This window comes from Saccopteryx leptura, chromosome 1 (genome assembly GCF_036850995.1).
Source record: "Saccopteryx leptura isolate mSacLep1 chromosome 1, mSacLep1_pri_phased_curated, whole genome shotgun sequence".
In the NCBI taxonomy this organism is placed as follows: Eukaryota; Metazoa; Chordata; class Mammalia; order Chiroptera; family Emballonuridae; genus Saccopteryx; species Saccopteryx leptura.
The window spans coordinates 360,794,518-360,808,998 of NC_089503.1; the positions used below are offsets into that span (position 1 = coordinate 360,794,518).

The 14,481-nt window shown below is 41.0% G+C and overlaps 1 pseudogene; it reads right to left on the reverse strand.

Moving 5' to 3' along the window:
• Positions 1-1,518: 1,518 nt before the first annotated feature.
• Positions 1,519-14,230, reverse strand: LOC136388454 (ubiquitin-like FUBI-ribosomal protein eS30 fusion protein; annotated as a pseudogene).
• Positions 14,231-14,481: the final 251 nt, after the last annotated feature.

Consider the following 14,481-nt stretch of genomic DNA (forward strand, 5'->3'; position numbering starts at 1 on the left):
CACTGGGGCAGAGCAGGAGAACACTGTGAGCTCCTGTGAAACCCACTACTCTTAGCCAGATGAAGGCATATATTTTAAGGTGACTAATCGTCCTCCTTTAGGGAGGACAGTCCTTCTTTTGTAAGTTCTGTCCTCCCTCGAAAACTGTCCTCCTACGTATCCTCCTTTTTGATATTGGAAGACTAATCTGTAAATGTTCATATTTGATCAATGCAGAGTCGATCCATTGCATGTGATGTGATGTATTTATATCTAAATGAGTACTTTTTTCTTATAATTATTATTAAAAATTAATAGGCATGTAAGCATAATTACAATATAAAATATTATAAATGTTTTTATTATGCATTTATCATATTATAGTGTATTATTGTTGCAATGAATAAAATGTTTCTTTTATTTACGATATTATTTTCTTCAGTTTATTTTTGTCCTCCTTTTCATTGTAAAAAGTTGGTCACCTTATATATTTATAAAGCAAAAACTTAACCATTGATATTCTTAATGGGATCACTAGACTCTTGCCCCTTCACCTTCAACTTTCTATTACTATAGATGGACTGGAACACCACAGCGGGGAAAGAAGGAAGGGGGTGACCCTTTCACATTACACTGAAACGAAATACAGATCTAGTCATGCAGAAATTAACATTTCAAGTAAATGAGAAATGATTAAATGGTGAAGTTAATATTCAGCAAAAACCAATGCCTAACTAAATGGCATGTTAAAAGACTAAGTAAGCTTCTGCATGACCAGGCGGTGGCACAGTGGATAGAGCGTCGGACTGGGATGCGGAGGACCCAGGTTCAAGACCCCGAGGTTGCCAGCTTGAGCGCGGACTCATCTGGTTTGAGCAAAAGCTTATTAGCTTGGACCCAAGGTCATTGGCTCAAGCAAGGTGTTACTCGGTCTGCTGAAGGCCCGTGGTCAAGGCACGTATGAGAAAGCAATCAATGAACAACTAAGGTGTTGCAATGCGCAATGAAAAACTAATGATTGATGCTTCTCATCTCTTCATTCCTGTCTGTCTGTCCCTGTCTATCCTTCTCTCTGACTCTCTCTGTCTCTGTAAAAAAAAAAAAAAAAAAAAAAAAGATTTCTCATCACAAGGAGACATTTATTTATTTTTTCTTTTTATTGCATCTATATGAGATGATGAGTGTTAACTAAACCTAATGTGGTAATCATTTCACAGTATATGTAAATCAAAGTACCTTCAACTTATACCATGACATATGTCAATTATTTCTTGATAAAACTGGGAGGGGGAGGTTTTCTCTGATTATTTTCAGAAGCAACCTTCAGATTGTTGTTCCCTTCGTTGTGAAGATACAATTGGGTAAATCCAAAATGTGGAACATTCTGCAAGTCAAATTACCCAATTTCTTCAACAAACTAATAACATTAAGAAAAAGAACTAAAAGGAAGGGAACATATTATTATTATTTAAGGTTTCATTTACTGAATTTTAGAGAGAGGAAGAGAGAGAGGGCAAGAAACATCAACTCATAGATGCACTAGGTGGCAACAGATGTGATGGCAGGGAGTCCAGATGTGAAAACAGGAACGGAATTAAGGATCATCATTGTCCCAGGCACAAGAACCAGCTCACTTTTTGCCAGATTTTCAATTCTGCCTGTTGCCAGCAGTCCGTTCTCCAATGCTTCACTTTTAGCTCCTTGGAATTTCTTCTCCTTCTCCTCTTTTTCTTCTGCTTGAATGCCTGTTTTTCCTTGTCCAGCTCCTTGGCCTGCTTCTTGGGCTGACTCAGAGGCTTCTGCTTGTTTCTTTTATCAGCAATACAAAAGACAAGCAATTAGAAATATCAGCAAAAAATAAAAGCTTCATGAGAAACAATGGTTTAAATATAACAAACTAAAATATAGAATGACTTCAGGAATTGATTAAATGTAAGAAAAAAAATATTTTATTGATGCTGGGAATACTTATTTAAATTTATTTTTTATTTATGTTTTAGTGAGAGAAGAGGAAGCAGAGACAGTCTCCTGCATGCACCCAGACTGGGATCCACCCAGCAAGCCCACCATGGGGCGATGCTCTGCCCATCTGGGTCCCTTGCTCCTTTGCAACTGGAGCCATTTTAGGGCCTGAGGCGGAGGCCATGAAGCCATCCTCAGAGCCCGGGGCCAACTCGCTCTAATTGAGCCATGGCTGCAGGAGGGGAGGAGAAGAAAGAGAAAGAGAAGTGTGAAAGGGAGGGGATGGGCATTTCTCTCATGTGCCCTGACTGGGAATCAAACCTGAGACATGCACATGTCGGCTGACGCTCTACCACTGAGCCAACCAGACAAGGCCCAGCAACACTTTTTTGATTGGTGCCTAGTAATGATGTTGGACTTATAATAAGTATAATCATATCATCTATTTCACTGTATAATAAATGGTATTTATATTGTCATAAGAATAAGGCAAATGTTACCCCTGGCTGGTTGGCTCAGTGGTAGAGCGTCGGCCTGGAGTGCAGAAGTCCCGGGTTCGATTCCCGGCCAGGGCACACAGGAGAAGCGCCCATCTGCTTCTCCACCCCTCCCCCTCTCCTTCCTCTCTGTCTCTCTCTTCCCTCCCGCAGCTGAGGCTCCATTGGAGCAAAGATGGCCCGGGCACTGGGGATGGCTCCTTGGCCTCTGCCCCAGGCGCTAGAGTGGATCTGGTCACAACAGAGCGACACCCTGGAGGGGCAGAGCGTCGCCCCCTGGTGAGCGTGCTGGGTGGATCTCAGTCAGGCGCATGCGGGAGTCTGTCTGTCTCTCCCCGTTTCTAGCTTCAGAAAAATACAAAAAAAAAAGAAAAAAGAAAAAAAAGAATAAGGCAAATGCTGCCATTTGGTGGGATTAATTTTCAAGATTATTTCATGCAAAACATATAAATCTTAATTATGGGTTTAGAACAGATTTAATTACAGTGGTACCTTGAGATACGAATTTAATTTGTTCTGTAACCGAGCTCATAAGTCAGTCAACTCGTATATCAAACTGCCGATACTAGATCCGTGAGCCAATGCGCCAACTAGCGGCAGCTTCCTGAATCACGACTTGTATCTTGGAATTTTTCTCGGATCTCGAACAAAATACAAACCGAGTCGCAGCTCATATCTTAAAAAATTTGTATGTTGGTCTGTTTGTATCTCAAGGTACCACTGTATTGAATTAAATTGGCTGACCTGTAGTGATGCAGTGGATAAAGCGTCGACTTGGAATGCTGAAGTCACTGGTTAGAAGCCTTGGGCTTGCCTGGTCAAGGCACATATAAGAAGCAACTACTATGAATTGATGCTTCCTGATTCTGCCCCTCTTCCTTTCCCTCTTTCTCTCTCTATCTCTCTCAAAAAACAATAAATAAAACCATTTAAAATTTTTAAAAAAATTAATTCATTGAATTACTTAATTATTTAATTTCTATAAATTGGGAGGTATAAGATTGAAGGACAGATAAAAATGCAAGAATAGTGTACCAAGTAAGAGCCAGTACTGTATATATTTTTCTAAACTGATAGAATGAGAAATTAATATTTAATAGTAATAATTTATAAGTGTAATAATTTGAAAAACAACAAGATCATTCATTACCTATATAACATTTATTATATGCTAGGCACAGTTCTTCACATATATTAAGTCATTTAATATTTACAACAATCCTGTAAAGTACTCAGATTTTCTTCATTTGAGAGATAGTAAAACTGAGTCACAAAGAGTTAAGTAGCTTGCCTGAGTTTACATACTTAGTAATGGCAGATCAAGAATGGAAATAAAACAGCTATTTAATTTGGTAGAGGGTGTGGATGGGAAAATTAGGCAGTATAAAAATAATTTAAATCAGGAGTAAATATGTAGTACCTAGTGAATAAAGTTGATAAATCTAGAAATGTTATTTATTTATTCTTAAAGATTTTATTTATTCATTTAGAGAGAGAGAAAGAGAGAAAGAGAAAGGGGGAAGAGCAGCAGGCATCAACTCCCATACATTCCTTGACCAGGCAAGTCTAGGGTTTTGAACCAGTAACCTTCCCATTCCAGGTCGATGCTTTATCCATTGTGCCAACATAGGACAGGCTATAAATAATAAGATATTTTGAACTATAGAGCTATGAAGGTAATTAATAAAAGAACTAGAGGCAAGGCAGCATTTTACTTTCCATTTTCAACCATTCTATACAGTAATTTACTTAATATATGCATAATATATTTTTAAAAATTTTAAAGCTCATCACTTCTGGCCCTGGCTGGTTTGCTCAGCAGCAGAACATTGGCCCAGTGTGTGGAAGTCCTGGATTCGATTCCTGGTCGGGGCACACAGGAGAAGCGACCATCTGCTTCTCCACCCCTCCCTCTTCTTTCTTTCTCTCTCTCTCTCCTTTTTCCCAAAGCCATGGCTCAAATGGTTCGAGCAAAGTTGGCTCGGGGCACTAAGGATGGCTCCATGGCCTAACCCCAGGTGCTAAAATAGCTCAGTTGCCAAGCAACAGAGCAGCCTCTGCAGATGGGCAGAGCATTGCCCTGGTAGGGGCCTTGCTGGGTGGGTCACAGCAGGGGCTCATGCAGGTGTGTGTTGTCTCTCTGCCTCCTCACCTCTTGCTTAAAAAAACAAACAAAAATGAACTCATCAGTTCCTCCCAAACTTGCCACTTAGTCACATTTAATAAAAGATCTCTTAAGTGAAAAGATAGCTTCTTCTCAAGTTTAGATATTTAATATATTTATATTTGGGAAAATTGCAGATGACATTACCAATGCAGAGAAAGTGGCCTCAGCTTATTCTAGTTGAAAATACCTCATCTGCCATGTGTCTACCTAGAATTCATTTTATGTTCATAAAATATAACTTAAATGAAAACACAAGTTATAAAGCTATTAGAATGAGCCATCATATCACAGCACTTTATAAAAGTTATGTAGAGAAGGTCTCATAGCTGAAGAAAGTAAGGATGATGGAAGCATTATAGTGAGAGCGACATAGTAAAAATACTGGAGAGTAACATGCCAAATGAAGGAAGAACCAAAAGAATCATCACAGAGTTGTAAAAAGGAAAAGAGCATTTATTTATTCATACTCTTATTCATTGAGATATTTATCTTCAAGATTTTCTTTCTGTTAATGGCTCAGTTTTCTCTACCTTTTAAATATGGTTAAAATTTTTATATTTTTGTTGTAATTAGTTGCAATTCAATATTTTGGAGGATTTTAGAAATTGTAGCAGTGACTGTTGAGTAGGGCACGTCTTTTCTGACTGCATGGACTGTTTTAATGTGTACACCCTGCTGTCCTTAGTGCTCTTGAGCACATTTGTCATATTTTACACATGATAGGAAGGCAGACTAGAAATTAATGAGAGCATGTTAAGAAACTGTTGCCCAAAGAACATATTGAGGTTGAAACAAGCAGCTGCCTTACAGAGGAGAAAGTAGGCCTTGAAAGGATGAGAAGGAGTGGTATGGTGGGAAAGTCCAAAAGCACTCCTGGCTAAGGCAGCTCCACAGAGTTACAATGGATTAGGAGAGCAGCTAAATAGATTTTGAGGTTAAACATAGCATATTTAGTCCATTACTCATTGTATTTACTCCTCTTTCTGAATTATAACTTGAATAGTTGAAGGCAGTCAAAAATAATAAGCAAATTCAATAATTATTGATGTTTACTTTTGTATTGTCAACTCACTAATAAGTATTATTATTATTATTCTCATTTTAGAGAGGAGAGAGAGAGAGAGAGAGAGGGAGAGAGAGAGAAGGAGGGAGGAGCAGGAAGCATCAACTCCCATATATGCCTTGACTGGGCAAGCCCAGGGTTTCGAACTGGCAACCTCAGTGTGCCAGGTCAATGCTTTATCCACTGCAACACCACAGGTCAGGCTCAACTCAGTAATTTTTTATGTGTACTTGTGTAATGTAAACTCTAACCATTTTTCTGTTTAAACAACCAAGTCCTCTTTTATTTCTATTATTATTTATTACAGATAGATATGTATATTTCCTAGTAGGGACTCAGGCTATCTCATGTTTTTATAAGATACAATGATAATCATAATAAATGGTTTTACTTAATTAAAAAAAGTATTATTCTGTTTATTTTTACTTTAAAATAAAATTACAACAAAAATTTAATAAATATGCTAATTCTATTGTTTGTGGGTATATTTCTCATTTACTCATTAACTTATTCATTAAGCACTGACAGTGTCAGGCATTATACCAAATTCTAGGAGTTGTCACTGGGCCTTGAGCATCCCTGTACATTCTTGCTGGAAATGCCAAAAATGCAAGGCTTTTACTGCTTTGTCCCTGGGATATTTCTCGTGGTTGTGTTTACAGTTAGCAACCTTGAGGGATGAGGTAATGTCCCCCCAGATGAAGAGGAGGTTTGCTTACTCACTACTGTAAGTAGTGAATTCCTAAAGCTCAGTATTTCCCAGCTTCAGTGCAAACTCACTGCGTGCATAGCATCCACCTGAACCTCATGTTACTCATTATGCTGTAATAAAGGCCTTTGTCTCTGACCCATCAGTCTTGTGTCTTTGACCCGTATCCATAAAACAGCAACATACTAACTTAGCAGTTTGCAAAAAGGGTCAAATAAAATCCCAGACCCTTACTTTAAGTTAACAGTTGAAGAATCTTCTATTTAAAAGGATTATCCTCTCTATTTTGCCACTTTCCAGGTCCGCAAGCCAGACACCATTGATTTCATTACTCTATTATGGATATGCCTTAAAGCAATGGTCCCCAACTTCTGGGCTACGGACCGATACCGATCTGTGGGCCATTTGGTACCGGTCCGCAGAGAAAGAATAAATAACTTACATTATTTTTGTTTTATTTATATTTAAGTCTGAATGATGTTTTATTTTTAAAAAATGACCAGATTCCCTCTGTTACATCCATTTAAGACTCACTCTTGACGCTTGTCTCGTAAGTTCGACAATTATATTTTAAAATACCACAGTTTTTATGCCAGTCGCATAATTTTATTTTGTGCATTTATCCGTCTCACCCTAAAGGCCGGTCCGTGTCAATATTTTCTGACATTAAACCGGTCCGTGGCCCAAAAAAGGTTGGGGACCACTGCCTTAAAGAAAAGACCATAGAGCTGTCATGATTTATTTAATGACTTCTGTATCTCAGGTACTGGACTAAACACAAGCTGTTACTATTATGCCTACTTTATAGATGGGAAAACTAAGACATAGATTAACCACTTTCAGGTCAAACAGCTTGCTAGTGATGGAGCAAGATTCCAAATGAAAGTCTTCATGAGTCTAAAATTCAGGTGCATGCTATATATTTAGAAAATCTGGAAAAGATATTGCAAATTGACTGTATCAATGTCTTATTTGAGATTTGTTAAGTTATAGACATTATTTTGCAATGACAGTTTAGGATAATTACACCAAAAGAGTTAACAGTTGAAGAATCTTCTATTTAAAAAAAATTGTCTGAACCCTGGGCTTGCCTGGTCAAGGCACATATGAGAGTTGATGCTTCCAGCTCCTCCCCCCCTTCTCTCTCTCTGTCTCTCTCATATCTCTCTCTCTCTCTCTCTCTCTCTCTCTCTCTCTCTGTCTCTCCCTCTCCTCTCTAAAATGAATAAATAAAAAATAAAAAAATAAAAAAAATTTAAAAAATTGTCTGTGTTGCCTTAAAACACACTTAAATATTCCTTACACTCAGATCTAGTACCTGTTTTATCTTTTTTTTTTTCTTTCCCTTGTATTTCTCTGAAGCTGGAAACGGGGAGAGACAGTCAGACAGACTCCCGCATGCGCCCGACCAGGATCCACCCGGCACGCCCACCAGGGGCGAAGCTCTGCCCACCAGGGGGCAATGCTCTGCCCCTCCGGGGCGTCGCTCTGCCGTGACCAGAGCCACTCTAGCGCCTGGGGCAGAGGCCAAGGAGCCATCCCCAGCGCCAGGGCCATCCTTGCTCCAATGGAGCCTTGGCTGCGGGAGGGGAAGAGAGAGACAGAGAGGAAGGAGGGGGGCGGGGAGAAGCAAATGGGAGCTTCTCCTGTGTGCCCTGGCCGGGAATCGAACCCGGGTCTCCCGCACGCCAGGCCGACGCTCTACTGCTGAGCCAACCGGCCAGGGCCCTAGTACCTGTTTTAGTAAACAGAAAAAGATTTTAGAAAGTGTGTGTAGTTGGAAAATACTGAGTGAAACCTAAATGTTCAAATGCATTATATCTTAGAAATTGAGAACATAGCCAAGGCTTCTTAATGTGGTCTCTCCCTGCTCACCTGGAAAAGAGATTCCAAATTTTGCATCAGAAGTTAAGGGCTGCCCTGGCAGGATGGCTTGGTTGGTTAGAGCATTGTTCTGAAGCACAGAGGTTTAATCCCTGGTCAGGGATCATACAGGAACAGATCGATGTTCCTTTCTCTCTCTCTCTCTCTCTCTCTCTCTAAAAACAAAAACAAAAACAAACAAAAAAAAACTTTTTTTTTTTTTGTATTTTTCTGAAGCTGGAAACAGGGAGAGACAGTCAGACAGACTCCCGCATGCGCCCGACCGGGATCCACCTGGCACGCCCACCAGGGGCGATGCTTTGCCCACCAGGGGGCGATGCTCTGCCCCTCCGGGGCGTCGCTCTGCCGCGACCAGAGCCACTCTAGCGCCTGGGGCAGAGGCCAAGGAGCCATCCCCAGCGCCGGGGCCATCTTTGCTCCAATGGAGCCTTGGCTGCAGGAGGGGAAGAGAGAGACAGAGAGGAAGGGGGGGGGGTGGAGAAGCAAATGGGCGCTTCTCCTATGTGCCCTGGCCGGGAATCGAACCCGGGTCCCCCGCACGCCAGGCCGACGCTCTACCGCTGAGCCAACCGGCCAGGGCCGACAAAAAAACCTTTTTAATTAAAAAAAAAAGTTAAGGGCATTCTCTGGAAATTTCTCTGGAGGCTGTGCTCCAAATCATAGTTATCCTGGCAGTTGAAACACACATTTATCACCTTTTTTTTTTTTTTTTTTTTTTTTTTTTAGCGAGAAAGAAAGAGAGAGAGATGAGAAGCATCAACTGGTAGTTGTAGCACTTTAGTTGTTCATTGATTGCTTCCTTATATTGCCTTGAGCCAGTGACCTCTTGCTCAAGCCAGTGACCTTTGGGCTCATGTTTGTGATTCCATGCTCAAGCTGGCAACACTGCTCAAGCCGGTGAGCCTGCGTTCAAGCTGGGGACCTCAGAGTTTCAAACCTGGGATCCTCAGCATCTCAGCTCAACACTTCTAGCCAATGCATCACTGCCTGGTCAGACTATTCATCACTCTTTATTGTGAAGAGTTAGCTCTTTAACTTTCTCAGTAGACAATGAATTCCAACAGAGTTAAATTCAGATCTTATTCATTTTTTTGTTATTATTGTATTTTTGTCCTATACCAGGCTTTATTTTGCTTTTCTTTTTTTTTAATTTTTTTTTACTTTTATTAATTTTTAAAGAGGAGAGAGAATGAGAGAGAGAGAGAGAGAGAGAGAGAGAGCGAGAGAAGGGGGAGGGAGGAGCAGGAAGCATCAACTCCCATATGTGCCTTGACCAGGCAAGCCCAGGGTTTTGAACCGGCAACCTCAGCGTTCCAGGTTGACGCTTTATCCACTGCGCCACCACAGGTCAGGCCTATTTTGCTTTTCTATCTTACCTTTCACCCCCTCTTCTTCCAGCTTTCATTTTATAAAGAATGTAATAAAATGTTCCCAAATACCAAAGAGTACAAAGGGAAGAATTCCTTAATTAAATACAAGCCTTTATTTTGCATTCATTAGATTACTGTGTTCATTCTCTGTGATGCCAATAGAATTTCAAGTAGAAAGTTATAAAACAAAAGTTTTATAAATTAGTGTAGGATAACTAATAAATAATATAATTTTAACAGCTAATAGTTGCTCAAACAAGAGAAAAATTTTAAATTAGCTTCTTTTACATTTATCACTCCAGAATTTCAATTTAGTGATAGCACAGAGAAATCTTTACAGTTTTTAAAGTAATGAATTTCATATGTAATAAGACAAAATATTTACTAAATTAAAGTCATTTTATGCTTCAGGCACTTAAAATGAATATTTTGGAAAGATAATTTTTATGAGTTTAAACAAATAAGCTTTAGAAAATCATATTTGAAACAGTATATCAGAAAAGTAGAAGTGTTTAAACAATATTTCCAAAAATGTTAAGACAGAAAATGCATGTATCTATGTTGTTTTTTGTTTATTTATTTCTGAAAATAGGCAAGCAAATATCTGAATTACCCTGCTGATTTTAATGTGAAACTACACTATATTTTCTTCCTAAATTGTCTATGTACGTACACACAGATGCACACAAATGCATGAATAAAAAACATGAACTTCAGAAGATGCTTTGCTTTGGTCTTTTAAAAGTATGCAGTGCCTGCCTAACCAGGAGGTGGTGCAGTGGATAGAGCGATGGCCTGGGTCTGGGACACTGAGGACCCAGGTTTGAAACCCCGAGGTGTCCAGCTTGAGAGCGAGCTCACCAGCATGAGCATGGGGGTGCTTGCTTGAGATTGGGATCGTAGACATGACACCAGGGTTGCTGGCTTGAGCGAGGGGGTCACTGGCTCGGCTGGAGCCCTCTACTCCCCCCAGTCAAGGCACATATGAGAAAGCAATCAGTGAACAACTAAAGTGCAGCAACCAGTTGATGCTTCTCATCTCTTCCTTTTCTTGTCTGTCTCTCCCTGTCTCTCTCTCTTTCTCTCTAAAAGAAAGCATGCAATGACTGAAATATATACAAAATAATAGTGAATGTAAAAAAAGATACACTTTTGATTAAATAAAAAAATAAAAGCATGCAATGACTAAAGAGAAATTGTAGTGTATTTTCAAATGTTATGGCAGGCTTTCAGTAATTCTTTATAAGTAGAAACACAGGCAGATATTAGTTTTATTCAGGAAAGGATTAATTTCTTTGGTATATATGCACATACAATCAAGCATCGCATAATGACCTTTCAGTCAACAACTAACCATATATCCAAGAATGGTTTCATAAGATTATAATGGAGCTGAGAAAGTCCTATTGCCTAGTGATGTCATAGCCTTTATAATGTCATAGCACAATCATTAATCATGTGTTTGTGGTGATGTTAGTGTAAATAAAGCTATTGCGCTGACAGTCATATAAAAGTATAGCACATACAATTATGTACAGTATATAATACTTGTAATGATAGTAAACAACTATGCTACTGTTTTATATATTTACTATTTTTTAAATTCTTTAATTTTTATTTTTTTTAAGTGAGAGGAGGGGAGACAGTGAGGCAGACTCTCGCATGTGCTCTGATCAGGATCCACTGGGCAAACCCCAACTGGGGCCAGTGCTCAAGCACTGAGCTATTTTTAGCTCCCAAGTCTGATGCAGTCTGACCAACCAAGCTATCCTCAGTGCCTGGGGCCATGCTCAAACCAATCAAGCCACTGGTTGTGGGAGGGGAAGAGGGAGAGAAGGGGGAGAGGGAGGAGGGAAGAAGCAGATGGTCGCTTCTCCTGTGTGCCCTGACCAGGGATTGAACCTGAGATGTCCACACGCTGGGCCAACGCTCTGTCCACTGAGCCACAAGCCAAGACCTACTAGACTATATTTTTTATCATTATTTTAGAGTGTACGTTTTCTACATATAAAAAAAGTTGGCTGCCCTGTTACGCTGGCAGCAGCCTACTGCATCTGTTAACCATGTCTTTTTTTTTTTTTTTTTTTTTTTTTTTGTATTTTTCTGAAGTTGGAAACGGGGAGGCAGTCAGACAGACTCCTGCATGCGCCCGACCGGGATCCACCCGGCACGCCCACCAGGGGGTGATGCTCTGTCCATCTGGGGCGTCGCTCTGTTGCAACCAGAGCCATTCTAGCATCTGAGGCAGAGGCCATGGAGCCATCCTCAGCGCCCGGGCCAACTTTGCTCCAATGGAGCCTTGACTGCGGGAGAGGAAGAGAGAGACAGAGAGAAAGGAGAGGGGGATAACCGTGTCTTTTGATTGCATCATTTTCTCTTGTGCTTGATTTAAACTCATATTGTTTTTTATAAATTTAGTGTAGCTTAAGTGTATAGTACTTATAACATCTACAGGAGTGTGCAGTAATGTCCTAGGCCTTCATGTTCACTTACCACTCACTCACTGACACCCAGAACAACTTCCAAGCCTGCAACCTCCATTCTTGGTAAGTACTTTCTTACACAGGTGTACTATTAAAACAAATTTTTAAAATTGATTTTAGAGAAAGGGAGAGAGAGAGAAAGAAAGACACATCATTTGAATAACCCAAGATTTAACTTTCAATCTTGGTGTATCAGGCCGATGCTCTAATGAACCTGGCCAGGGTTAAAGAAAACCTTTATACTATATTTTAACTGTAACATCTCTATGTTTAGATACACAAACACATTTTGTTACAACTGCCAGCAGTATTCAGTACAGTAACATGCTGTACATGTTTTGAGCCAAGAAATTCAACATAAAATCATATAACCTAGGCAATGGTGGATTCAAATAATTTATCAACTGGTTCTCTGCCCTAACGACTGTTTTAAGTATATAAAAAAATGAGCCTGACCAGGCAGTGGTGCAGTGGATAAAGCGTCAGACTGGGATGCAGAGGACCTAGGTTCAAAACTCTGAGGTCACTGGCTTGAGCATGGGATCATAGACATGACCCCGTGGTCACTAGCTTGAGCCCAAAGGTCACTGGCTTGAAGCCAAGGTCTCTGGCTTGAGCCCAAGGTTGCTGGCTTGAGCAAGAGGTCTCTTGCTCTGCTGTAGCCCTCCCCCATCCTCTGTCAAGGCACATATGAGAACGCAATCAATGAACAACTAAAAAGTCACAACAAAGAATTGATACTTCTTATCTTTCTCCCTTCCTGTCTGTCTGTCCCTACCTCTGTCTCTCTCTCTCTCACACAAACAAAATAACAACAAAAAAATATATACTGAAAGGTAGTTTATTAGTTCATGCATTTAGTACTTAAATTAGATCAACAAAAGAGGTACACAAAACTAGATTATAAGTTTTAAAATAATAATAAAAGAATACAAAATACCTAATAAAAAACAATAAAACTCTTATTTAAGTAGTTCCATATTGCTTCTTTTTTTTTTGACTGGGCTAAGTGGCTTTATTAGAGAAAGCCAGGATTATAAAGGACTTAAGAGTTGGCATTGGGGCCCTGGCTGGTTGGCTCAGTGGTAGAGCGTCAGCCTGGCGTGCGGAAGTTCCGGGTTCGATTCCCGGCCAGGGCACACAGGAGAGGCGCCCATCTGCTTCTCCACCCCTCCCTCTCTCCTTCCTCTCTGTCTCTCTCTTCCCCTCCCGCAGCGAGGCTCCATTGGAGCAAAGATGGCCCGGGCACTGGGGATGGCTCCTTGGCCTCTGCCCCAGGCGCTAGAGTGGCTCTGGTCGCAACAGAGCGATGCCCTGGAGGGGCAGAGCATCGCCCCCTGGTGGGCATGCCGGGTGGATCCTGGTCGGGCGCATGCGGGAGTCTGTCTGACTGCCTCCCCGTTTCCAACTTCAGAAAAATACAAAAAAAAAAAAAAAAGAGTTGGCATTGGGGCCCTTCTTGCCAAAGGTGGGCACAACATTGACAAAATGCCAGTTGTACTGCATCCACTCCTTGGCTCAACCAGTTTTCTTCTTCTTGGGGGTCTGACCTCTTACTTTCCCAGCACGGGCCAGGGAATCATGGACTTTACCTCCAAGCATGTGACTGGCTACTTCTAGAGTGGTCAGATTCTCCACCCCACACTGGCCCAAGATAGCTTCATCCTCTAGGGCAGTGGTCCCCAACCCCTGGGCTGCAGACCGGTACCAGTCTGTGGGCCATTTGGTACTGGTCCGCAGAGAAAGAATAAATAACTTACATTATTTCCGTTTTATTTATATTTAAGGCTGAACGATGTTTTATTTTAAAAAAATGACCAGATTCCCTCTGTTACATCCGTCTAAGACTTACTCTTGACGCTTGTCTCAGTCACGTGATACATTTATCTGTCCCACCCTAAAGGCCGGTCCGTGAAAATATTTTCTGACATTAAACCGGTCCATGGCCCAAAAAAGTTGGGGACCACTGCTCTAGGGGTGTTCCTGCCAGGAACATGACTTGATCTTCTGGAGCAATGCCCTCCAGTGAGGCTACATGAGCCTTGATCTGTGCAACAGTCTCCTGGTCGGTGACCTCAAGGATGTGAAGCTCCTGGGCTCGGAAAAAAAGCTGCATGTCGGCGAACTGATGTGCGCCTCTGCCTCTACCGTGAAGATCCTTGATTGCTTCTTGATTGGCATCCTCACTTGTAATTTTTTTCATCTATGGACAGAATGAACCTTACTATGAGTGCTTAGAACACGCTGTTGTTGGCCTGACCTGTGGTGGCTCAGTAGATAAAGCGTTGAGCTGGAACGCTGAGGTCGCCGTTTTAAACTCCAGGTTTGCCTGGTCAAGGCACATTTGGGAGTTGATGCTTCCTGCTC